This window comes from Schistocerca serialis, chromosome 1 (assembly GCF_023864345.2).
Source record: "Schistocerca serialis cubense isolate TAMUIC-IGC-003099 chromosome 1, iqSchSeri2.2, whole genome shotgun sequence".
NCBI lineage: Eukaryota > Metazoa > Arthropoda > Insecta > Orthoptera > Acrididae > Schistocerca > Schistocerca serialis.
Window position 1 is genome coordinate 420,423,049 of NC_064638.1, and position 25,157 is coordinate 420,448,205.

Here is a 25,157-nt window from a genome sequence, read left to right on the forward strand (position 1 = left end):
TACCGAAGGTCTTACAGTACGCACACCACAATAGGCGTTGCCGACCGCAGCATCGTATTCTGCCTGTTTAAATATCTCTGTATCTGAATATGCATGCCCATACCAGTTTCTTTGGCGCTTCAGCGTTTGGTTTCTTATGTAAATGGTCCGTTTTGGTTACTATGCCGTGTATACAGTGTAGACACGAGAGGTTTTGAGTGGGATTTGGTTGGTATCAGCCTCTAGTTGCTGTGCGGATGGATGAAAGAAACGAAGAGTTGGCTAGGCAGCGGTCGTGCACGGAGTCTGTCTCTCCGGCGCAGGGACAAGCGGCTTCGGCGGCGGCGGCGCTGACCTCGAGACGGCGTGTTGCAGCAGGGATTGAGGGCGCTGTATCGGCGCCGCTGCCACCCACGTGGCGAACGCAGCGGCCAAGACGTCCTCATTACACGCGCATCCAGAAATCATTAGCACGGCACCCTGCCTGCTGCCTGCTGCTTGCTCCCTGCCCGGCCCCCACCCTGCGCACGGACACCACGCCAGACTGCGTGGGCGGACGCCGCCGTTGCAGCCACCACTTGAGATCTGGATAAGCACCTGCTCGCTAAGCTCAAGGTGGACACAGCATTTGCAGAATAAGATCTCGTCTCGCACCCGATGTTTTCAATTTAAGATGCGGGTAGTTAGAAAAATACTTTTAAAAACTGTGGGGACAGGTTCCTTACACAAAACAAGAAAAAAAAGAAGAAAAAAAATTTCTTTTCCGAGTTGATAATAAAAGTTTACAATTTAAGTAACTGGAGTTCATGGACTCATAAACTCATAATAAATAGTCGAAAGATCCCCCTCCTGCGCCGGCCGGAGTGGCCGAGCGGTTCTAGGCGCTACAGTCTGGAGCCGCGCAACCACTACGGTCGCAGGTTCGAATCCTGCCTCGGGCATGGATGTGTGTGATGTCCTTAGGTTAGTTAGGTTTAAGTAGTTCTAAGTTCTTGGGGACTGATGACCTAAGCAGTTAAGTCCCATAGTGCTCAGAGCCATTTGAACCATTTTTTTGAACCCCTCCTGCTTCTAAACACGCATGCCCTCGTCGGATTATGGACTGTCACCCCTTTTCAAATGTTTCCTGACGGTTGCGAATGATTTCGCAGGCTTCCATAACACGCCGATGAAGAATTTATGCATACGGGTGGTCTGCTGCGTAGGCCAACTGTTTAAGGTGCCCCCAGTGACAATAATCCAAAGGATGGAGGTCGGAGGACCGTGCAGGCCGTGGACTCCTCTACCTATCCATCTGTCATGGTATATACCAGCAAGAGCATCTGGCGCTCCGAAATGCATAAACCATATGTTTCTTTTTACTTGCAGGTGCACTTTTCTAGCAGATCTTGGAGGGTGCTCTGAATAAAGTGCCTGTAGACAGCGTCTGTACAACATGACGCAAGTCATGCTAAAATCACAGATTTTTGTTGGGAACTGCACAGCTTCTCGCATACAGATAACAAAAACATCCTAACTGCCTAGAATTATCCGCGCAATCGATTATCAAAATATGAGACAGATATAATTGTGAATTTCTTAAAGTTTTCAAGTATCTGACTAGGCAATAAACGTAAAATTTTTGAAATTTTTGAAAACATACTCAGAAATCTTAAAATTTGTTAAAATTAAAATTTAAAACATTCTTGATCGCATTTTTATTGGAGTGAGTGACCAGTTTCGGCTCTTTCATAGAGTCATCTTCAGACTACAGAGTGGTGGATGGACATTGCCAGACGAGTTTCGTCGACCCTCGACGCTCGTGTAACTAGTTTCCATAACAAATCCAGCGTTATCGAAAGAAGTCACCAGTACGATCTAAAAAAAAAAAATAGATAACGTTGACGAAGGTCTTGGTAACGAATATTGTAAAAATAAGCTTCAGGTCAGCAACTGAAACATCTGTTGCGGTGCTTGTGGTTTAGTAACATTTATAATGTATCAGATGAAACTAGCAAAATACAATCAAAAAAGCACTTTTGGTTACAAAATTCTCTTGAGACACATTCTAGAACATTGATCAAGTGCGTGGGACCCGTATGAAATATGATTAACTAGGGACACTGAACCTATGTTAACAAGTGCAGCATGAATGGTTACGTGTTGCAGGCCGCGGTGGCCGAGCGGTTCTAGGCGCTTCAGTCTGGCACCGTGCGACTGCTACGGTCACAGGTTCGAATCCTTTTTCGGACATGGATGTGTGTGATGTCCTTAGGTTAGTTTGGTTTAAGTAGCTCAAGTCCCATAGTGCTCAGAGCCATTTGAACCATTTTGGTTACGTGTTTGTTTAAGCAACAGAAACGCGTCGACGAAATCCTGGAAACATGAACTGGTCGACGCTTGAAGAAAGACACCAACTAACCTACGAAAGGCTACTTACAAGTTTTAAGTGAGGAATCTAGGATTACACTACAGGTTCGTACGTATCGCTGCGCGGTGACACCGAATGAAGTCGGAAGTATCCTTTGCCACGCTCTTCACAGTGGTTTGCAGAGTTTGTTTGTAGCTATATGAGGAGAACAGTTGGTATGATCATGGATGGTGTTTGGATTTTTTTTTTCTGTATATGTCCTAGTAAGACCTCTCAGAGAGCTGTTTGCCAGGAATCGAATACGAACAGTAACTTGCCTATCCGCAGCACATGACTGTGATGCAGTACTGGATGAATCTCATTAGAGAACTTGGATCGTTTATGTGACAGGGTTATGGGAAAGGGTGCTTGTATAATGCGTGGAAATCCTAGAGCCCATTTCCAGTTTAAATATGCAGCAGGTTGTCTGGGCTGTAGAATGACTAGTCTGACGGCAGCAGAGAATGCACAGGGCTGGGAAGATGGTCTTGCCGCGGAGGGGGTCCTGGAATTCCCGCACTGGGGTGCCCATGAGCCGCTCCGTCAAGACAATTACCCAGACACTTTATTTCACGGTAATTCCCGGCCATTATAATTGGCTGGTCATTGTGATACGAACCCACGAACGGCTAGTTGTCAGGTTCTTGCTGCCTGCGCCGTAAATCTCCATAACCATTTCCTTGATATATTACTTCTCGGGAGCGTAGCTAGTACTTCATTCACTGGGATGCAGCCTATCGCAAATGGAACTGATATCAAATGTTACTGCAGTCATCGAGTGGCAGGGCATAATGAATTAAAGTATGGTCTTTTCTCAGCAAATGCCATAGTCTGCGTGCTACACATCTGATTCTTTCTATTAAAAATTTTTCACCCGCTACCGTTAAAGATAGAACAGGCTATTCAGTTAAAAATGAAGCGCAAGAGACCGTTCAGCCAAATATGTGGCGATCTCGTAATGGGTCAGAGGCAATCAAGATTGAGGTAATTTGCGACATTTTCGTAACAAACCTGAGAAACCTGACGAAAATTCTTGATCAGATCTGGTGAATAGAAATTTAATTCTGGTCACATCTAGTGTATGTGTGTTCATGTGTATACACAATAAACTCGATGAATTGCTCGATATGTGCTGTGTATTTACGCCCTCTGCGTTTCTCCTGCCCGTAATTGAGATGTATTATGTGAGTTTTTGTTGGTTTTATGCTGCGAGGACGATAAGCTAAGCACTTATTTAAAGCTTAAAAAATGGTTCAAATGGCTCTGAGCACTATGGGACTCAACTGCTGAGGTCATTAGTCCCCTAGAACTTAGAACTAGTTAAACCTAACTATCCTAAGGACATCACAAACATCCATGCCCGAAGCAGGATTCGAACCTGCGACCGTAGCGGTCTTGCGGTTCCAGGCTGCAGCGCCTTTAACCGCACGGCCACTTCGGCCGGCCATTTAAAGCATAAAAGACACTATAGAAATAACGGCTCCGTCTAAGCATCAACTAGTTAAAGCTACAATAGTAGTATTAGCAGGAGGATAGATCAAAAAGTAATGCCTCCTGTGTCACAAAAAATATATAATAGTGAACAAGTAACAGCGTAATTAGTGTAGAGCGTAACCAGAGCTGCCCTGAAAAATTCATGGTTTTGTTTCCTGATCCATTTAACTCAGAATGATTTTAAAGCTGTTGATTGTGAACTCTAACGTGTCTGTCTCCTCGAATCACATCAGCATGACCGCGGCTGGCATCTGTGAAAGATACCAACGGCCGGCCGCTTCGTGGTTTGTTTGTGATGTACGTTTAGTCGCTACCAAACTTGTTCACCCAACGCCACGCATTACTGATGTCCACTGCAGAGTCTTCATATACTTGCTTCATGAATGGGGTTAAAAGAACTACAAAATCGAAGCAGCAAACCCCCGAGTTTTCCCAAACTGGTTTTGATGTTGAGTTCAACCAGGGCGCAAATGTCTGCTAAGGCACGGTGATTACGTTGAACGGAAATGTTGCCAAGAGAACAGTTCAGGCTATTACCTCTAATAACTACGCTTTATATTACTTTTTGAACTTCCATCGTACTTGAGAATACAGGGTAACTGTTAATGTTCTCACTACGTCAAAGATGAGCGTGTAGTGTAGAAGCAACGCATAAATAAATAAGATACCTTGCGTACAGAAATAAATACGCGAAGAGGTGCATAAAATCCCGCATCGGCTGGAAACATTTAGCTCTGCTTTTTCTCTTTCGACCGAGTGAGGTGAGGTTGTGTAATGAAATTGGATTCGCTGTCTGAAGGAACAGGGTTCGAATCCCCGACTGAAAATCTGGGTTTATAGTCTTTTACCTGCGGATTTATTTAGTACCTTGAGGTGAATAGTGCTTGAGAAGACCACCGGAGTTCTGGCTCTATTTTCATCGTGTCTGATTTCATCGATGGTCACCTCTCTGTTGGCGAGAAAATAACCTACAACCTTCCTTGTTATGTTCAATATAAAATTTTTGGTTACGTATTTTACTTTATTTGTTACCGTATTAGAATGGATGTGTGATTCGTATAAAACGTTGCAGACCTTTGCGTTAAAATAAATTCCTGTTTTCGATTTTCTACCCCCCTTGTGATTCATGGAATAGAACCATACTATTTCCAGTTGGTAGCAATACCAGGAGTAAGTCTTTTCCGCACATCCAAGTGCATTGTGCCATAGCAAGAGAAACGTACTCTTCCCTTGGTCAAGGTGCAGTAACCTTGATTACTGCTATGATGCCAAAGTAATCATACTTTTAGTAGGTACTCTTTTGCTTTGGTGAAAGTGGTTCAGTAAACCGCAACAAAAATGTGCTATATCATTGCCACCATGATGTATTTAGATGCGCTGGCTGCTGTCAGATCTGTCCTGGGTTCGACTCCTCTGATCCTGCATCCTTCCAGCCTCGTGGAGACAAGTGATAAAGTGCTTGAGTAAATAAATAACATCAATTATACGTAAGCCAGAGAAGTGGCAAATCGAAAGTATTGTATTAGCACGGCTGTCTCGCTTATTTTTACTTAACAGAAAGTGAAAAAGACTGCTTCACACTGCCATCTGAGAACGAATCTCAGGGGGTTCGATCCAAGTGACGGCACTATTCCGCAGAACTACATGGAGCTGCGATAGGAGTGGAGGCGCAGTTGCACGGGTTACGTAAGGCTAGCAGGCCGCCCTGGAGCGAGGACGGGCTGTTACCGGCGCAGATGCTCCGATAAGGCGCCACTAGTCCTCCTCCATCTGAGTCATCTTCCGAGGGACATCATGTGCCGCACACAATGGCTCCTCTACAGCCCAGGGCAAGGAAAAAAGAAGCAGGCGAAACGGTGAACACATGTTAATTGGCCATCTCCCTCCCGTCGTCCTTGTGCGCCACTTTAAGGCTCCCCTTCAGCCACGAGTCTCTCTCTGTCTCTCTCTCGCTCTCTCTCTCTCTCTCTCTCTCTCCTAGGAGCAACGAGTCTGCTTTGTTCTCCAGGGCTCCCCGGTTCGAAGCCAGGGCATTACCTTTTTGAAATACGCTGTGCTCATACATATTCATTGTCATTGTGCCTCGTTTGCAATATATCATACTGAAAATTAATGCAATTTGCCTTCAGTTTCTAGAGAGGGAGATAGAGAGAGAGAGAATTTTGAAGTGCAAATAAGGCAAACACAGCAAAAGGAAAAGCAAGTTCAAAGACGCCGAAAGAAATGAGGGTGTAAGTGAAACCAACCTTTCCCATTATAATTCTGTTAGCAGCAAGGGAAAAGCCCGCCGGCTTCTATGTAAATAAGAAGGAGTAATAAACGTAAACCACCACAGGTGGTGTTTTGTCAATAAAAATGAAACACATCCGCTGTAACATACGTAAATTTCAGTATGTTTAAGGGAGAAAAAAGGGTACTACTTATTTCTGGACATCGTAAAATATTCCTGCTGCAGCCCTCAGAGTTTCGAGAAATACCGATAGGTGGTGACCCATATGCAGCCTTCAAAATGGCGTCTTTGACGGAGGCGCTTTCCAGGCTGAGAGCTGTCATTGAGATTCTTTTTCCGGAAAACCAGAGCGTCGCTGATATTCGCAGTTGTTCTTCTACTTTGTGTTCCTTGCGTCCAAATGACACCAAGATGAAACTTCTCGGCAATTCATAACCGCGTGCCGAACCGGGCCTCGAACCCGGAACCTTGCCACTGACGGGAAGTGCTTTTACCGACGGGCGTTGCCTCACTCATACAGTTTATATCTTCCTCTTAATTTCGAAGTAGTGCAAACACTTGGCCGCAGAGTGAAGTTCTCTTTATGGAACCATTCTCCTAGGCTATGGCCAAGCCAGTTTTCAACGATACACTCCCAGTAATGACGGTTCCTCGACTTAGCGCGAAAATGTATGTGAAATTTGGAAAGTAGGAAACGGATGGTGTCAGAATCAAAGCTGTGGGCACAGTTCTTGAGTCTTACCTGGATAGTCCACAGAAAAGCGTGTTACTCTGGAAAGGCAAGGTTCCAGCTTCGAATCCTGCATAGGTACTTGGAATAGATTTTCCAGTACTGAACCGAGCATCAGCATTCCAGAAGTACAAGCAAATATCACGATAGAAACTCAGGATAAGCCGAATGAAACGCCCACATCTGGATGGCCGGATGGGGATTTGAACCGTCGTTCTCCAGAATTCGAGTCCAGTGTGCTGACTCCTGTGTCATCTCACTAGGAACGTTGTGAAGAGACAGGGCAGAGACATAGGGATGCGATCACACTAGCATGCTGTCCAGGCCCGCAATGCTCGGTCGTCGCGTAGTCCCGGACTAAGTAAACGTGTGGAGATGAAGTGAGCTGTCCCTTGCAGGCGGTACATCTGGCGACCTCGTGATATGTAGCGTTTTTCAGATCACAGGTGCGGAGGAAAGAGAGATCGCTGCGGCTGAACTGGCAGCCTTCTCCTCGGAGGACAAGCACGCCGAGTACCGATCGCGTGCTGTCCGGTCGCGCCTGTTACATCACGCCGGAGCAGTGCGGCGCGGCGCGGCGCGGCCAGGGAGAAAGTGACGTGCCGTGGCGGCCAAGTTCACGCTCGTCTTCAGGGTCAGGGGCTCGCCTGGTACAGCCGCGCACGCCGCACGACTCACTCTGCAACCCCTGGCAGAGCCTCGAAGCTCACACCTCACTTGTTTACGGCCACTACGGCCTACTTCAAACGGATTAATGACAGCCTGGAGAAACGAAGTACTACCAGCATTCCAAACAAAGTGCTGTCATTTTACTATGGTCGTCGAGCTTCTTACATGGTTTGAGCTCTGGAGCACACAGAGCAAGTAAACAAATAGCCGTGTTGTTGTTGTTGTGGTCTTCAGTGCTGAGACTGCTTTGATGCAGCTCTCCATGCTACTCTATCCTGTGCAAGCTTCTTCATCTCCCAGTACGTACTGCAGCCTACATCGCTATGAATCTGCTTAGTGTACCCATCTCTTGGTCTCCCTCTACGATTTTTACTCCCCACGCTGCCCTCCAATACTAAAATGGTGATCCCTTGATGCCTCAGAACATGTCCTACCAACCGATCCCTTCTTCCAGTCACTAACTCCTCTAATCCCCAACTCTATTCAGTACCTCCTCTTTAGTTATGTGATCTACCCATCTAATCTTCAGCATTCTTCTGTAGCACCACATTTCGAAAGCTTCTTTTCTCTTCTTGTCCAAACTATTTATCGTCCATGTTTCACTTCCATACATGGCTACACTCCATACATATACTTTCAGAAACGACTTCCTGACACTTAAATCTATACTCGATGTTAACAAATTTCTCCTCTTCAGAAACGCTTTCCTTGCCATTGCCAGTCTACATTTTATATCCTCTCTACTTCGGCCATCTTCAGTTATTTTTCTCCCCAAATAGCAAAACTCCTTTACTACTTTAAGTGTCTCATTTACTAATCTAATTCCCTCAGCATCACCTGACTTAATTCGACTACATTCCATTATCCTCGTTTTGCTTTTGTTGATGTTCATCTTATATCCTCCTTTCAAGACACTGTCCATTCCGTTCAACTGCTCTTCCAAGTCCTTTGCTGTCTCTGACAGAATTACAATGTCATCGGCGAACCTCAAAAGTTTTATTTCTTCTCCATGGATTTTAATACCTACTCCGAATTTTTCTTTTGTTTCTTTTACTGCTTGCTCAATACACAGACTGAATAACATCGGGGAGAGGCTACAACCCTGACTCACTCCCTTCCCAACCAGTGCTTCCCTTTCACGTCCCTCGACTTCTATAACTGCCATCTGGTTTCTGTACAAATTGTAAATAGCCTTTCGCTCCCTGTATTTTACCCCTGCCACCTTCAGAATTTGAAAGAGAGTATTCCAGTCAACTTTGTAAAAAACTTTCTTTAAGTCTACAAATGCTAGAAACGTAGGTTTGCCTCTTCTTAATCTAGCTTCTAAGATACGTCGTAGGGTCAATATTGCCTCACGTGTTCCAATATTTCTACGGAATCCAAACTGATCTTCACCGAGGTCGGCTTCTACCAGTTTTTCCATTCGTCTGTAAAGAATTCGCGTTAGTATTTTGCAGCCGTGACTTATTGAACTGGTAGTTCGGTAATTTTCACATCTGTCAACACCTGCTGTCTTTGGGATTGTAATTATTATATTATTCTTGAAGTCTGGGGGTATTTGCCCCGTCTCATACATTTTTCTCACCAGATGGTAGAATTTTGTCAGGACTGGCTCTCCCAAGGCCAAGCGGTAGATGCCAATAAATCATCGTACCCATCTTTGTTTTCTTTGGTATGTACGAGGGCGTGCTGAAAAGTAATGCCACCGAATTATTTTTACAAAAACTCTTAAATCTTTTTTTAAAATTAGATGAACATTATTCACATTCTGCAAGTCTATTCTTCAGGTCTACATATTTATTTCTCCACATAGTCGCCCTGGCGACGAACACATTTCTTCCAACGAGAGACCAATTCGTACAGTCACTATAGAATGTTTGAGTTTGTTGACGGCGTCACAGGCTCACTTCTGCTTGCACCGCTTCATCACTATCAAAGTGAAGTCCTGGAACGTGTTCTTTAAGTTTTGGAAACAGACGAAAATAGTATGGGGCCAAGCCGGGACTGCATGGAGGATGATCGGCGACAGTGAACCCAAGACGTCGGATTGCTACACACGTCGCAGCGCTTGTGTGTGGATAGGTCTTTTCATGTGCAGGAGAGGGCGCTCCATGGGTGGACGAACTATTCGAAATCGAAACTAGATTACAGTACGCTGTTTCCCACGCATTGACTTAGTTGCGTTACACACCGCCTTGTTACACGCTACAGTACAAAGCGACAGAGGGCTCCAAAAATGTAGACAAGAAGAATAAAGATGTAGGATGTTAATAACGTTTTTGTACTTTTCAACACGCCCTCTTATCGAGAATTGCGAAGTTTCCTGATAACATGGTCGTAAATAAGCTTATGGAAATTGCTCCTTATATATCCTTTTTACTTACAGATCTGAAAATGCGTGCTGCCGAAACGAGTCTTAGTAAAAAGTCTGTGACGCGAGTCCGTGACCGGCTATTGGCCTGACTGCAAGTAGAATGCAGCCTTTCTTCGACGCGGCTTTAGGAACGGGAGGGTGGCGGACCAACCGCCCCGCCAAAAACGTCATAGTAAGGATTAACAAATAGACAATTCTTTGTATAAGTGCAAAGAGTGATAGCTGACCTATTCAGAGATCTTTTTCCTATCTAATCTAATCTTTACTTGTAGTGGATCGCCACCCTACGATAGCTAAATTATTTAACACAGAACAATCACGCAAACTAAAAAAATGATTGGCGGAACAACCAGTTATCGTCTGTTCTCTTTCATTGTTTTAATAAATGGTCGGTCTGGAACGCTGCTAGAGTGATACACGGAACAATTGACCATCTAATTCGTAGGCCTGCCCAACAAATGGAATAAGTTGGCTCACATCACAATGACGTTTCAGTTATTTGGACAGTCACCCTACGAGTGATCCTCCCAGGGGGAACTCAGAGAAAAAGAATACAGATGCAATCATTCACTATGCAGCGGACTGTTCCCCGTTCCGGGACTTGCCTATGGAAAGGCGAACGTCCAAAATTCGAAGTCCAGTCCAGCACGTATTTAATCTGTCAAAAAGTTCTAAGATAATATACTTACATTGTTATTTAGGTATGGTTTTACGACTTAAGTAACAGCTTAAATACTGAGTGTTACTCTGATAGGAACTGCAACAACCAGTCGCTATTGATGATATCAAATTTGTTCTATTAGCCGCTGCCGGTTTCGGGTGTTTACACGTCCGTAGACACTTATGTCGTAATCTGAGTGTCCATCTTGTCTATACGGGTGTGAAACACCAGAAATCGGCATGGACAATGGAACGTCCCCCATGAATTTTCAGCCTAGAGCGGACTGTGCGCTGGTATGCCACTTCCTGGCAGATTATAAAAAAAGGGACTCGAATCCGGGACTTTTCACGGACACGTGCTCTGACGACGTAACTATCCGAGCACGTCTGACAACCCTCTCTCAAAGCCTCAATTCCGCCTGTACCGGTACCTCTCTCTTACCTTCCGAACCTCACAGACTTCCAAACTTCCTGTATAACTCGCGTGGTTAGCACTCATTTGTGTCACGAGTGCTAGTCCCGCAAGGTATGCAGCTGAACATTTGTGTCAATTTCTGGAAGGAAAGGGCGGTAGAGCAATTACCTGCGAAACGCAAAAGTGCTAGGCTCTCGTAGGTTCTGGCACCCAGTTTTGATCTGCCAGGAAGTGTCTGCTGCAATTGCTTCACAGTAATTGGTTCAAAATGGTTCAAATGGCTCTGAACACTATGGGACTTAACTTCTGAGGTCATCAGTCCCCTAGAACTTAGAGCTATTTAAACCTAACTAACCTAAGGACATCACACACATCCATGCCCGGGGCAGGATTCGAACCTACGACCGTAGCAGTCGCGCGGTTCCGGTCTGAAGCGTCTAGAACCGCTCGGCCACACTGGCCGGCAGTAATTGGTATTTGGACCCTTAGAAATCGAGCTGAAATTAATCATAGCATAGATGTCTGATGAGGAGTATAGACCAGTGTTGCTTCTTTTATATAAAGCGGGCGTTCGAAACGTATACAAAGAGGGGCCACTGGACGTATGCAGAGAAGGGCAGCACGAATGGTCAGAGGTTCGTTTGAACCGGGAAAGAGCGCCACTGAAATGACTCTCAAACCGGACCTGGCAGACGACCCCTGTACATGGAAGTCGACTATCCTATGAAAGGCTACTGCTTATAGGAATACACTAACACGGGGGGCCGGACGCTGTGGTCGGACGGTTCTAGGCGCTTCAGTCCGGAATCGCGCGACCGCTACGATCGCAGGTTCGAATCCTGCCTCGGCCATGGACGTGTGTGATGTCCTTAGGTTAGTTAGGTTTAAGAAGCTCTAAGTTCTAGGGGACTGATAACCTCAGATGTTAAGTCCCATAGTGTTCAGAGCCATTTGAACCATTTGAACTAGACCAATTATAGCGCCGACAGACGCCTTTCAGCAGTCATTCTTTGCTCGCTTCATATGCGAGTAGATCTGGAAAGTAACCTTAACGTGTAGTACAATGGGAGCTACCCCTTGACATTCATAAGAGATTTGTAGTGTTGAGTCGATGTAGATATGTGTCAAGGGATTTCACTGCGGGTTTAATCAGTTTACTGAGTATTAATCTACCAAAGACATACTGGCCATGTTATTGTGTACGACGTGATAAAACTGAGCACCAGTTTGACGACCCAACGTGGGCTATCTGCCTTCGCGCATGGTGTGTTTTAACTTTGCTGTTCGACCACACTTCACGCATCGCTTCGAAGCTTTAACTTGCCACAACGCCTCCCTTCTGTCCGGGTTACACAAGTAAGGGGGTTCGAGGTCGAGCCCGGCACACGGTTTGAATTTGAGTGTCGGAGCTGAAAAACCTTTTAGTTGTATGCCTCGCGAATTCACAAAAATGAACTGTAACGGAAAAACTCCCGGGCGGGTAGCATTCCCTGCTAGCTGAAACTCCGTCATAATTTGAGAATGAGCACGCCCGACTTATAGGGGCGTTAAGATCTGCAGACCGTGTCCCGAGGCTGCAGCCTTCCCCTGGAGACGGAAGAAATGCGACGGAGTGGTTCAGAAGAAGGCCCAGCAAGGCAGCTTCTGTAGCCGGGCGTCCGTCCGTTGCGGCCCGGCCCTCTCCTTTGTGCGGCTCTCAGAGCTGGGAAGCCAACGGGTCTGCACCGACGTGACTGTAGCTCTACAAAGGCGCCTGTGGCCTTAATCGCCCCGTCCCCGTTAACGTCAACAGAAAACCTAACGGCCCAATAATCTCCAGAGTCGGCGAAGAATTGGACCGATGAGCTGCGAAGTCAGGGTCGCCACGCAGATCGCAGAGGACACTGCTGCTGGCACCAGAGCATCATTGTGAAGCTGCACTCAATTACCCACTGAACGAAATACTCGAGCCCAAAATTATGCCTTTTGCCAGAAATGTTATTACCGATTGAGTTAGACACGACTCCCGGCCACACTCCACCATCCTCCCCACAACAATGAAACTTCACAGACGCTGTCCAACATACCTTCAAAAAGTAAGGGAATTGAAACTGTGAGAGCGCGTCCTGAGTCGTGCCCGGGTAGCTTAACTGGTGACAACAGCACCCGATCAGGTTCAGGGTTTGATTCTCGATCGAGCACACAGGACGAAAAAGAGGCAGATTGCAGCTTTTCTAAGCGAAGCACAGTCTAAACGACGTATTTTGATGGCGTGTCCGGTTTCAGATGAACTATTACGCCTTCAGATTTAAAATATGCGTAGTAAGGTAGCCATCACTACCATCGGTTACTATGCGCAGCCGAAACTTCTACTCTCCATACCCTGTAGTCCAATTCTGCATATTTTAGATATGGAGATAATCTAGTTCCTCCGAAAACTTTTATATCAGCAAAATAGTGATCTAAACTGTACTTAGGAAACCACAATACAAAATCACGTTTTCAAAAATGGTTCAAATGGCTCTGAGCACTGTGGAACTTAACATCTGAGGTCATCAGTCCCCTAGAACTTAGTACTTAAACCTAAGTAACCTAAGGGCATCACACACATCCATTCCCGAGGCAGGATTCGAACCTGCGACCGTAGCAGTCGCGCGTTTCCGGACTGAAGCGCCTAGAACCGCTCGGTCACCGCTGCCGGCAAAATCACGATTTCTCCTAACGGTACAATGCTGCATTTTTGTAAACTGAATATTCATTTTATTTGGGGATGTTTCCCGTAGTGTACAGTTATCACACTGGTTTTGGATACTTTGTCGACTGGCGATGCGAATAATAACTAGGTGGTACGTCTAAGGAGCAGTCAAATGAAAACAAGACAGACCGAAAGAAAGTAAGTTAACTGTTTATTATTTCAAAAGCAAGCACATTTATCCCACAGTGAGACAAGACCGTCCATCCCTCCATAGAAAAATGTTTACGGTTGCGGAGGGAATCATGACTGTACCCAGGTGGGCCAATGTGTTGCCAAGGCTGTTTCGACTGCGCTGTAGAACTTTCGCCGGGAAGCTCTCAAACATCCTGCATGCAGTCCCGATCTCTGCCTGCCATTTCCATATTTTTGTATCTCTGAAGATAGGCTTTTGTGGTCCTTGATTTGCTTCGGGGAAAACGGTGCACTCCTGGGCACGACCATCGTTCTACAGGACACCGCAAATATTTTCTCGTGCAGGTTATCTTCCAAAAAAAATGGTTCAAATGGCTCTGAGCACTATGGGACTTAACACCTGAGGTCATCAGTCCCCTAGAACTTAGAACTAGTTAAACCTAACTAACCTAAGGACATCACACACATCCATACCCGAGGCAGGATTCGAACCTGCGACCGTAGCGGTCGCGCGGTTCCGGACTGAAGCGCCTAGAACCGCTTGGTCACCGCGGCCGGCGGGTATCTCACAGTGGGATGAATGTATTAACACTGATGACGATTACTTTTGAAATAACAACAAAAAAATGGTTCAAAAGGCTCTTATCATTATGGGACTTAACTTCTGAGGTCATCAGTCCGCTAGACTTAGAATTACATAAACCTAACTAACCTAAGGACATCACATACATCCATGCCCGAGGCAGGATTCGAACCTGCGACCGTAACAGCTGCGCGGTTCCGGACTGGAGCGCCTAGAACCGCTCGGCCACAGCGGCCGGCCTGAAACAACAAACGAGTGTGTTTTGGAGCGGAGACTGTTAGTACTAGAATGAAATGCCTTCACTATCTCTTAATCGTGAGGTGAACAGTTGAAGAAATGAAGCGTGGAAGCATCTGGAAAACAGAAGACACAGAGAGGAAACTGGTTTCGTAGCAATGCGTTGAGAGCTACGAAAGCCGGGTCAATAAGTAATTGTATGTGGAAAATCCAGCCACAACTCTTCGCAAGCATAAACTTCGTTCATGGGCGCTACTGCTACATTGCTATGCATTTTACATTACTGTCAGGATGGGAAAGGAGTTTACGCAGGCTCATGAATACTAAGGAGTAGCTACTACTAGGAGAAATAGCGACTCGTGTTTCGGAAGCCGACACCTGCCCCTCTACAAAACCGTGCAACGACACCCTAGGCTAAAAATGGTCTGCGGCATCGCTTCGTGTCCCGGGTGCATTCGTTGAGTTGCCTTAGGTTTCAACAAAATATTGGCAAAGACGAAAGTCAACTGGCAGAAGAGATACTAGGATCGCAACGGTGGGGGATGAGTACCTCTAAACTTTTTCGTCGACAAAGTAATTTTTTTACGATGTTGAGAACCTGGAAGAGTGCCAAAGATTTATTTCACGGACGTAAATTTTTCATTGCATTTTTTCGTGTTGGTAATTGCAATACGAACGATACCAGTGCAGTTTTTGGTGGGAAAAGTGATGTCATTGACTGTTTCAAGCATTTCGATGCTGTGGCGACGGTTCTCGACAATTGAATCGCTGGCAGTCAGTTCGACAAGCATGTAGTGCCCTCGCCCGCTAATAGCGGGCGATGGTAGTGCTAAACGGATATGCGTATGCTCAAACGCCGAGCTACCGATAGATGTCCCTACGGTCCCGCTACCATGATGATGTTGGTGACGTCATGGCTAAAAGCAGACGGTGGTATCCCATGCTTCAGTTATAAGTAATTTTCGCTGCATTATATCCAATGTCGGATTACCCTCAAACTTTTTTTTTAGAAAAAAAATCACTGCTTACATCTCTCAGGTTTCAATGATTTTTCCTAAGGAAAAGCACTTCAGTCGAATGTCAGGAAGATTCCTGAACCAGGTGACGGCCGCCTCGTTCCCTCGTCCTTCCTCTGAACTCTTTGTCCAGTAATATCGTCGTCTACAAGAAAATCTCCATGTATCGCCAGAGATGCAGTGCCTGTCAGGTTGCATCCTTGCACGCATGCGCGACTGTATATCTCGCGGTCGTTACAGCGAGTCTCGAGGTCGCAGACCTTTTTATTACAGTTTCTCGAATACAGTGTTAAGGCGCGCGCCGTCGCGACTATGTTGTCGAGCGCTCGGCTCCGGAGGAAATATGGCTCGATAAATCTCGCGCGGCGTGTCATTACGACCCGCCGCCGATTTTTATGGCGTGCTCTTTTGTCGACTTGAGGAACGGCCGTCGCCGGGAAGACGAGAGGACCGCGGAGGGGCGTCGCGCATACAGCGCGTAAACACGGGCTAGTAGCGCGATGTCCGGTAACCGGAGGTGTGCACCGGTAATCCGCGGCGACGACAATGTGGCTGCGAGCGTGTGGCGCTTGGGGCAGGTCGTGCGTCAACACGGCGACGAGCGCTTGTGCTGGCTTCGCCGGCCGCGCCGCACAAAGGCACAAAGCCGGCCAGACCGTGCCCGCGGCCGCGCTGCGCAGAGCCCGCCGAGTTTACGACCGCCGCCGCCGGGTGACGTCTGCTCACAAAGCCACCAGCCTACTGGCCCACCGCCTTCCTGTCACCGCTCGCCTTCTACAACTCGCCGCCTCAAAGCTACACACGCCAACAAAGCTTCGGAAGATCTCTTGGTGGAAATGAATGAACGCATACTGTCGACACGCCGTAGGAACATTAGCACCAAATTGTCATCGAAACACGCTCGGTTCACACATTGTGCGCTATAATTAGTACAAAACTTGACTCTCGATTTTACAGCCGCGCGGGATTAGCCGAGCGGTTTACGGCGCTGGAGTAATGGACTGTGCGGCTGGTCCCGGCGGAGGTTCGAGTCCTCCCTCGGGCATTGGTGTGTGTGTTTGCCCTCAGGATAATTTAGGTTAAGTACTATGTAAGCTGATGACCTTAGCAGTTAAGTCCCGTAAGATTACTGGATGCCATCGTGAAATGAACCCGGTTCCTCCGCATGGCAGTCTTGTGCCAACCATTGCATCACAGAGTAACAGCTACACCCTACGTACTCAATTTATTATTTGTTCGATGATTCCAGTCCCTGTCTTCCCCTACAGTTTTTACCGTCTACAACTCGTACCATGGAAATTATATTCCTTGATTTCTTAACACGTGTCCTATCATACTGCCTCTGCTTCTTGTCATTGTTTTCCGCATGTTCCCTTCTCCTCCAAATCCGCAAAAGAAACACCTCATTACTTATCAGGCTGAATAATTTTCAATATACCTCTATAGCACAGCATCTCAAACGCTTCGATTCTCTTCTTTTCCGATATTCCCACAGTCCATGTTTTGTGGCCGAGCGGTTCTAGGCGCTTCAGTCCGGAACCGCGCTGTTGCTACGGTCGCAGGTTCGAATCCTGCCTAGGGCATGGATGTGTGTGACGTCCTTAGGTTAGCTCGGTTTAAGTAGTTCTAAGTTCTATGGGATTGATGGCCTCAGATGTTAAGTCCCATGCTTCATTTCCATACAAAACAGTGCTCCAACCGTACATTCTCATTAATTTTTTCCTCAAATTAAGGCCATTGTTTGATAGCCTTACTTTTCTGAGGAATGCACTCTTTGCCTGAACTAGTCTGCTTTTTATGTCATTGCTTGGTCTACGAAGTGTTACTTCCAAGGTAGTGGAAATGCCGCACTTCGTGGTACCCAAGTTTAATTCTAAGTTTATCGCTAATTTCGTTTCTGCTACCTTTCATTCAGTTCGAAATGTCTTCCCACACCTTCACTTAGGATATCAATGTCATCAGCAAATCTTGTCACTGATATCATTTCACCGTGAATTTTAAAGCCATTCTTGAACCTTTCTTTTATTTTTGACATTGCTTCTGAGATGTATATATGAAAAAAAAAAATGGCTGTGAGCACTATGGGACTTAACATCGGAGGTCATCAGTCCCCTAGAACTTAGAACTACTTAAACCTAACTAACCTAAGGACATCACACACATCCATGCCCGAGGCAGGATTCGAACCTGCGTAGCAGTCGCGCAGTTCCGGACTGAAGCGCCTAGAACAGCTCGGCCACCGCGGCCGGCTTATAGATTGAACAGTAGCGGCGAAAGACTACAGCTTCCTCTTACACCATTTCTAATGCGTGTACTCCGTTCTTTTCCATTCTTATCTCCCCTTCTTGGTTCTTGTGCATGTCGTACATTACCCATTTTTTGCCTGTGGATTACACTTATGTACCTGAGAATTTCAAACATCTTGCACCATTTCACGTTATCGTACGCCTTTCCTAGGTCGACGAGTCTTGCTTCCACTTCCAAGCGCAACTTTGGAACTGCCTCTATAGTGCCTTTATCTAGCCAAACGTATCGTCATCTAGCAGATAGTCGATTACCTTTTTCATCTCAACCCAAAAGTCGTCATTCGAGGAAAATGACACGAGGATTGAGCAGCACTTCCTGATACTTGAAAAGCCTAATCGCAGAGGTATTTTGTCACCCGAAAATAAGCAGTAGTCTTCCTGGAGGCCTTGAGCGCTGATGTTAACCAATGTCGTTTGCTCCACAGCGGTCTCTGATGCAAAAGCACCAGAAATTCTGCCATGAATACACTAGGGAAGCTCCGGCTGGTATTACCAGCATTCATACAAAGGTTTTTCTTCATGACATAGTCATCTGATCTTTGTAAGAAGTGGACGGACAGTCTGATTTTGCATTCTGTAATCTTTTCTATTATCAATGTTATTTTTTTAAGTTATCCGTTACGTTTTCTATACGGACGTTATCTTTCATGTTAACTCCAGTGACTGATCCAACATGAACTCTGCTTTTATTGGTATATTCAGCACATCTGAGCCTTTCGAAATGGTCATGTGGCATTAACCGTAACGAACACACAGGACGTAACAAAAGTATGTGGTCAAACTTTCACGATACATTCCTCGCACATAGAAGAAGTAAATATGTTGTATGGACATGATTCCAGAAACTTTGTGTTTTCATATTGCAATTCTCTATCTACAACTCTTCATAGTACATTAAACATGCAAGCGCTGGGGAAGAGAACATACCAGCGTACAACATAAACTCATAGTTGCAAGAAACTCTTGGTTACGTCTGGTTGCATGTTAATGTCTGTCGCTTTCTAAATGGCAAATTCGGTAACAGTTGTACAGAAAGAGGTGTGCGAGTTCCCTGACAACGCTCTCTGGAAAAAAATCCACTATGCTTACATCCATAAAGCGTTGCTCTTGCCTACCAAACGCTGGCACAAAACGCAGTGTGTCTTCATGTCAGTATTATGGGAGGTGGCGAAACGACACACAGTACTCCAGGCCTACATCAACCTATCCGAGATTCAATGCAACGGTGGCATGTATCAATACTAATGTATGGCATTTTGGTCACCTCGTGTAAGAAGCAGTTACGTGCGCTACATTTATACACTTTTCCTGTGTAGCAAATGAGTTCTAACTTGGAAATACTAACTGACCCATATCCATATGACATACACTCCTGGAAATGGAAAAAAGAACACATTGACACCGGTATGTCAGACCCACCATACTTGCTCCGGACACTGCGAGAGGGCTGTACAAGCAATGATCACACGCACGGCACAGCGGACACACCAGGAACCGCGGTGTTGGCCGTCGAATGGCGCTAGCTGCGCAGCATTTGTGCACCGCCGCCGTCAGTGTCAGCCAGTTTGCCGTGGCATACGGAGCTCCATCGCAGTCTTTAACACTGGTAGCATGCCGCGACAGCGTGGACGTGAACCGTATGTGCTGTTGACGGACTTTGAGCGAGGGCGTATAGTGGGCATGCGGGAGGCCGGGTGGACGTACCGCCGAATTGCTCAACACGTGGGGCGTGAGGTCTCCACAGTACATCGATGTTGTCGCCAGTGGTCGGCGGAAGGTGCACGTGCCCGTCGACCCGCGACCGGACCGCAGCGACGCACGGATGCACGCCAAGACCGTAGGATCCTACGCAGTGCCGTAGGGGACCGCACCGCCACTTCCCAGCAAATTAGGGACACTGTTGCTCCTGGGGTATCGGCGAGGACCATTCGCAACCGCCTCCATGAAGCTGGGCTACGGTCCCGCACACCGTTAGGCCGTCTTCCGCTCACGCCCAAACATCGTGCAGCCCGCCTCCAGTGGTGTCGCGACAGGCGTGAATGGAGGGACGAATGGAGACGTGTCGTCTTCAGCGATGAGAGTCGCTTCTGCCTTGGTGCCAATGATGGTCGTATGCGTGTTTGGCGCCGTGCAGGTGAGCGCCACAATCAGGACTGCATACGACCGAGGCACACAGGGCCAACACCCGGCATCATGGTGTGGGGAGCGATCTCCTACACTGGCCGTACACCACTGGTGATCGTCGAGGGGACACTGAATAGTGCACGGTACATCCAAACCGTCATCGAACCCATCGTTCTACCATTCCTAGACCGGCAAGGGAACTTGCTGTTCCAACAGGACAATGCACGTCCGCATGTATCCCGTGCCACCCAACGTGCTCTAGAAGGTGTAAGTCAACTACCCTGGCCAGCAAGATCTCCGGATCTGTCCCCCATTGAGCATGTTTGGGACTGGATGAAGCGTCGTCTCACGCGGTCTGCACGTCCAGCACGAACGCTGGTCCAACTGAGGCGCCAGGTGGAAATGGCATGGCAAGCCGTTCCACAGGACTACATCCAGCATCTCTACGATCGTCTCCATGGGAGAATAGCAGCCTGCATTGCTGCGAAAGGTGGATATACACTGTACTAGTGCCGACATTGTGCATGCTCTGTTGCCTGTGTCTATGTGCCTGTGGTTCTGTCAGTGTGATCATGTGATGTATCTGACCCCAGGAATGTGTCAATAAAGTTTCCCCTTCCTGGGACAATGAATTCACGGTGTTCTTATTTCAATTTCCAGGAGTGTATTTTTATCTTTTATCTGTGGAGAATATATGCTGAAAGTTTGCCCATACATTTTTAGTACATCCTGTACGTTAGTTACGGACAGGATGCTCAATGATGGCTGTGCATTACCGGCTCAACACGCGCCTCTGTCAAATACACGAGCAAAATTTGCATTCTTGTTGCGATGAACTTGTGGAGTCAACATTAAAGAAAGGTCCGTAATGAGTACATAAAGGGTAGTTTGAAAATAGCAGTAATTGCAGAAAGACATCCTCACTTATATGGTTCGACCGTGTGTTAAGCTGATAGTTTCCATCGCTGCAGGCAACAGAAGAGAAGCCATCTGTCCACAAGGATATGAAGATGAGCTAGGTAGAAGAAAACGCAAACAAAAGACGCAAATGGCATCAGAAGGATTAGGAAATGTGTAACGGTGTTTTGTAGGGTGGAAGGAGAAGCTCGGCTCACGGATAGCAATATAGTGAAGATGTAACAAGCGTATGTATCACACTAAAGCTGCACTTTCTGGGAGTACACCACACGTCGGAATGGTGCTTACTCTCAAACAGCATGCATACAATAAAGGTACAGATTTCATCACACTGTTCGCTTCAGGATCGTCCTTTAACCTGTTGCACCTCTTAAGTAAAGGGGACGTCATAATAATCCAATCGCCCACGATATGCTGGAGCCATTTATCGCTTGAGGCGACTGCACAAATACAAGAAACTTGTTTTGATAATAGCGTGGTGTGGCCTTTCTGGTAACAATCTAGACACGGAACCAACGCGCAGGACTGCTGCGAGTAATTACTAAACTCGTTCGGAATATTAGGGATACTTAAAAAGGGCTGGAGTCAAGTATAACTGTGGATTTCGTTGATGATGAACGTGCAAATGCAGTTGGACTCGGATCCACCACACTCACTAGGGATAACCTCTCAACTGTGGTAAGCTGGTGGTCCCAGAACAGGGACTTGAACCGAAGGTCGTACTTTCTTATGTATTTGTACACGAAGGTCGTTTTCAAGCCGACCGGATTGGCCGAGCGGTTCTAGGCGCTTCAGTCTAGAACCGCGCGACCGCCTCGGTCACAGGTTCGAATCCTTCCGCGGGCATGGATATGTGTGATGTCCTTAGGTTAGTTATGTTTAAGTAGTTCTAAGTTCTAGGGGACTGGTGACCTCAGATGTTGAGTCCCATAGTTCTCAGAGCCATTTGAGCCATTTTTTGGACGTTTTCAAGAAAATATCTATGTTACCTTAATATTTGTTACAGTTACTTCTTAGTACTTCTAAAATAATATTTGAACCCCTTATACGACGGGTAACCGTAAAAGTTTATTTATTACCTCGAAAAAACAAAGATGTTTATTTTTCGTTTGTTTGCACGTACATGCAGGTAGCCCTGGTACACAATGATATCCCGACGCCAGAATATCACAGTACTTTGCTAGAGGAGCCAAAACAAAGTGGAATTTTTCTATCGACTACCGATGAGCTACAGTTCTGTGATGTGGGTATCTGAATGTTTACCAGGTTTGTATACATCTAACTGCAAAGAAACAAAAAATTAATTAAGTAACTTTATTTCTTCGAGGCGGTAATTAGAGCTTTATAACTATCCGTGATATTTATATTGTACAGACGTCTGAGAAACACTCACTCAGGTATTTACTTGTCGCTGGATAGGGCATGAAGGAAATTACGCACTGGAAGTGAGGTATCTCTTGAAGGAACGGGAACTGAACCTACCGTGGTCTTGTGGAGAACATGGAGTCTGTTATGAGTTTGCCGTAAAGGACTATGACTGTAATGTATGCAGTCCGAGCAGTGGAGAGGCATGACGTAGCGGAAGAGCAGCGCGATGAGTGGGCTAACGGTGCGGTGAGCCAACATCCGCAGGTACAGTACAGTGTTTCGCGGGTCGGGTTAGTGGAGCTGGGGCTGCCCGAGGCCCGTGGAAGCTAAGCGTGCGACAAGTGTAGCCGTGACAACGAGTGGCCCACATAGCGCGGGTCTAGCGGTCCAGCGCGCGGCAGGTGATGGAGGACATTCCTGCGGTCAACGCCAGAGCTGTTTCGTGTGCGCGGCCGCCCGCAGCCGTTTCCCAGTAACCTAACGGTGGCGCGCCGGGCGCTGCCAACCACCGACGGGGAACCTGGCAGCCTTCTGCTGCGTGTTTCATACTTATTGCCCGTGACCAGCTGTCTCCCTCATTTTTTTTTTTTTTTCCAGTCGCGAACGAACACATGCAGTGAAGAAACTCTGGGACATTGCTTCGAATCCCCGTCGGCTCACTCAGATTTCGGTTTTTCGTGATTTTTTCCTAAATCGCGTAAACGAATAACCGAGATGGTTCCTAGAAGGGACGCGGCCAACTTCCTTTCCAACATTTCTCCAATCCGAGCTTGTCCTCCTTTTCTAACGACCTGGTCGTCGACGGGTCGTTAAACCCTTACCCTCCCTCCTCCTCCTCCCCCCCCCCCCGTTCTTATTTCTCTGTAGTTACCGAAATTGATGCGTCACATCTGTGACGTCAGTTACTCGACGACAGGATCGTTCTGAGATATTTATTTCCAATACCTGACGTGAGGCAGTTATTTAGCACTGATCAGTAGTGGGATTACTGTTTCAAGGCGGCCTTACGCACTCCTGAAGGAACGAGTTTGCCATGTCTGTGATATAAAAATAAAAACTGTTCGATATAATAAATCTTAATAGTGCTCACTAAAATACCGAATACACTCATAACGTGGACAACAGTAACAATTAGTTTGCTGCAGTGTAAAGTGGCTGTAATTTTTAAATCAAGAATACTCAAGCAATCAAGACTTTAAACCGAATTTTTAACACTATATTGGAACTAAGACTGTGGAGATACTATTGTTTGCTGTGAGACTTTCTTTTGTAAAAGGAAGCACAAAATATAAACTCTAACACTGCCGCATAAATACCGAAATTGTTTGGATATTGAGCAGTTTATGTAGTGCTGCGAGTGGACATCATGTTTAGTGATTTCATATCATTTCAACAAGCTGGAAATACCAGTCTATAAATAACAATGATGATATATCACAGTCGTGATTGCGTGTGTGCGGATGTGTGTGTGTGTGTGTGTGTGTGTGTGTGTGTGTGTGTGTGTGTGAGAGAGAGAGACAGAGAGAGAGAGGGGGGGGGTTAAAGAGAGAGAGAGAGAGAGAGATAAGCAACAGATGAAGATATTTCGTTGCATATATGGCTCGTGGTATCAACGGCGAATGGAATTAACAAGGCTCTGGAAGATAATGAGAAAGATGCAATTACGATGCAACATTGTAGCGCCGCAAATGAACACAGATGTCTTAACATGGCGAGTCACTTCGTCGTACATGCTTCCCTGTCCAACGTGAGTATCGTAACAATAATCGTAAAATATTAAATTTTTGCCTTTAATAAGAGACAATGCGAATCAAGTAAATAACGACGCACAACACGTACAGTGGAAGAAATTGATAGCCGTAGTACCTTCTACCTCTTAGCCAGATCACCGTGAAGCAGTAGATCTTTCGTCAGATGAAAGAAAAAAAATAGAAATAATCGCTACTGCAGTAATTACGTTTTCTTACCTTCTGAAGTAACTGCGATGTATTGTTCAAATCGTCTTGGAAGGCCACAGGAGGGTCGAAGGCACTGCAAATGAGAATTAAAATTGTTTATAAGTATGAAGTTATGTTAATCGTAGTTGCAAAGATAGTGTACTTTTTAATGCAGGTTATATACATATAATTATATAAGTGAATACAGATTTCTTTTAAGGTGCATGTTACATATGGTACTTAGGAGCAATGTGGGCAAAATTTAACAAGATTGTGTGTTCTGCATTGGGCCTTGGTCATAGTTGAAGGATAAGCAGTGGTACGTGTGTCTTTGTTAATTAACATTGTACTTATTTTGGTAACAATGGTGAGTGGAGCATATGCATCTAAACTTGCGACCCACTTGTTTAGCACTATCAGAACCTCTCTTACGCACTGTTGTTCAAGAATATGCATCGCGTGCCAGATCAAATGGAACAAATACTGATCTCAAGAAAATTTATTGCGATCAACGATCGTCCTCAGCTGCCGGTCACTTTTATAATAATTTATTCCAATGACGTGTTTCGAAGACTTAGGTCGTCATCACAGAGTGTCGATTATCCGTATATTTGCTTCGACAAGCTGCTTCTATATGCCAACTTTTTTGTTGGGCTGTTCCGAATCAAAATGCAGGCGACTGTTTTCAAGACGGTAGCTGGACGATTCCAGATAAAGTGGTTTGTACAGAGGAACTTCGTGTTAAAAAAGATAGTGAGGGAATTCAATTTTCTGAGATCCACACTCTCACCACGGACAACGCACTGAGCGGCGGTCGTCACTTAACGACCGAGAGCAACGGCGTTTGGGTAGATTTTACTTC

General features: G+C 46.1%; 1 protein-coding gene across 1 annotated transcript in view; it reads right to left on the reverse strand.

Annotated features, from left to right (window-relative positions):
• Positions 1 to 24,389, reverse strand: part of LOC126476323 (fap1 adhesin) — a 156,144-nt gene extending 131,755 nt beyond the window's left edge. Inside the window, exon 1 of the mRNA XM_050103536.1 lies at positions 24,326 to 24,389. The gene's annotated coding sequence lies outside the window, so the exon portion shown is untranslated. The remainder of the gene's footprint in view (positions 1 to 24,325) is intronic.
• Positions 24,390 to 25,157: the final 768 nt, after the last annotated feature.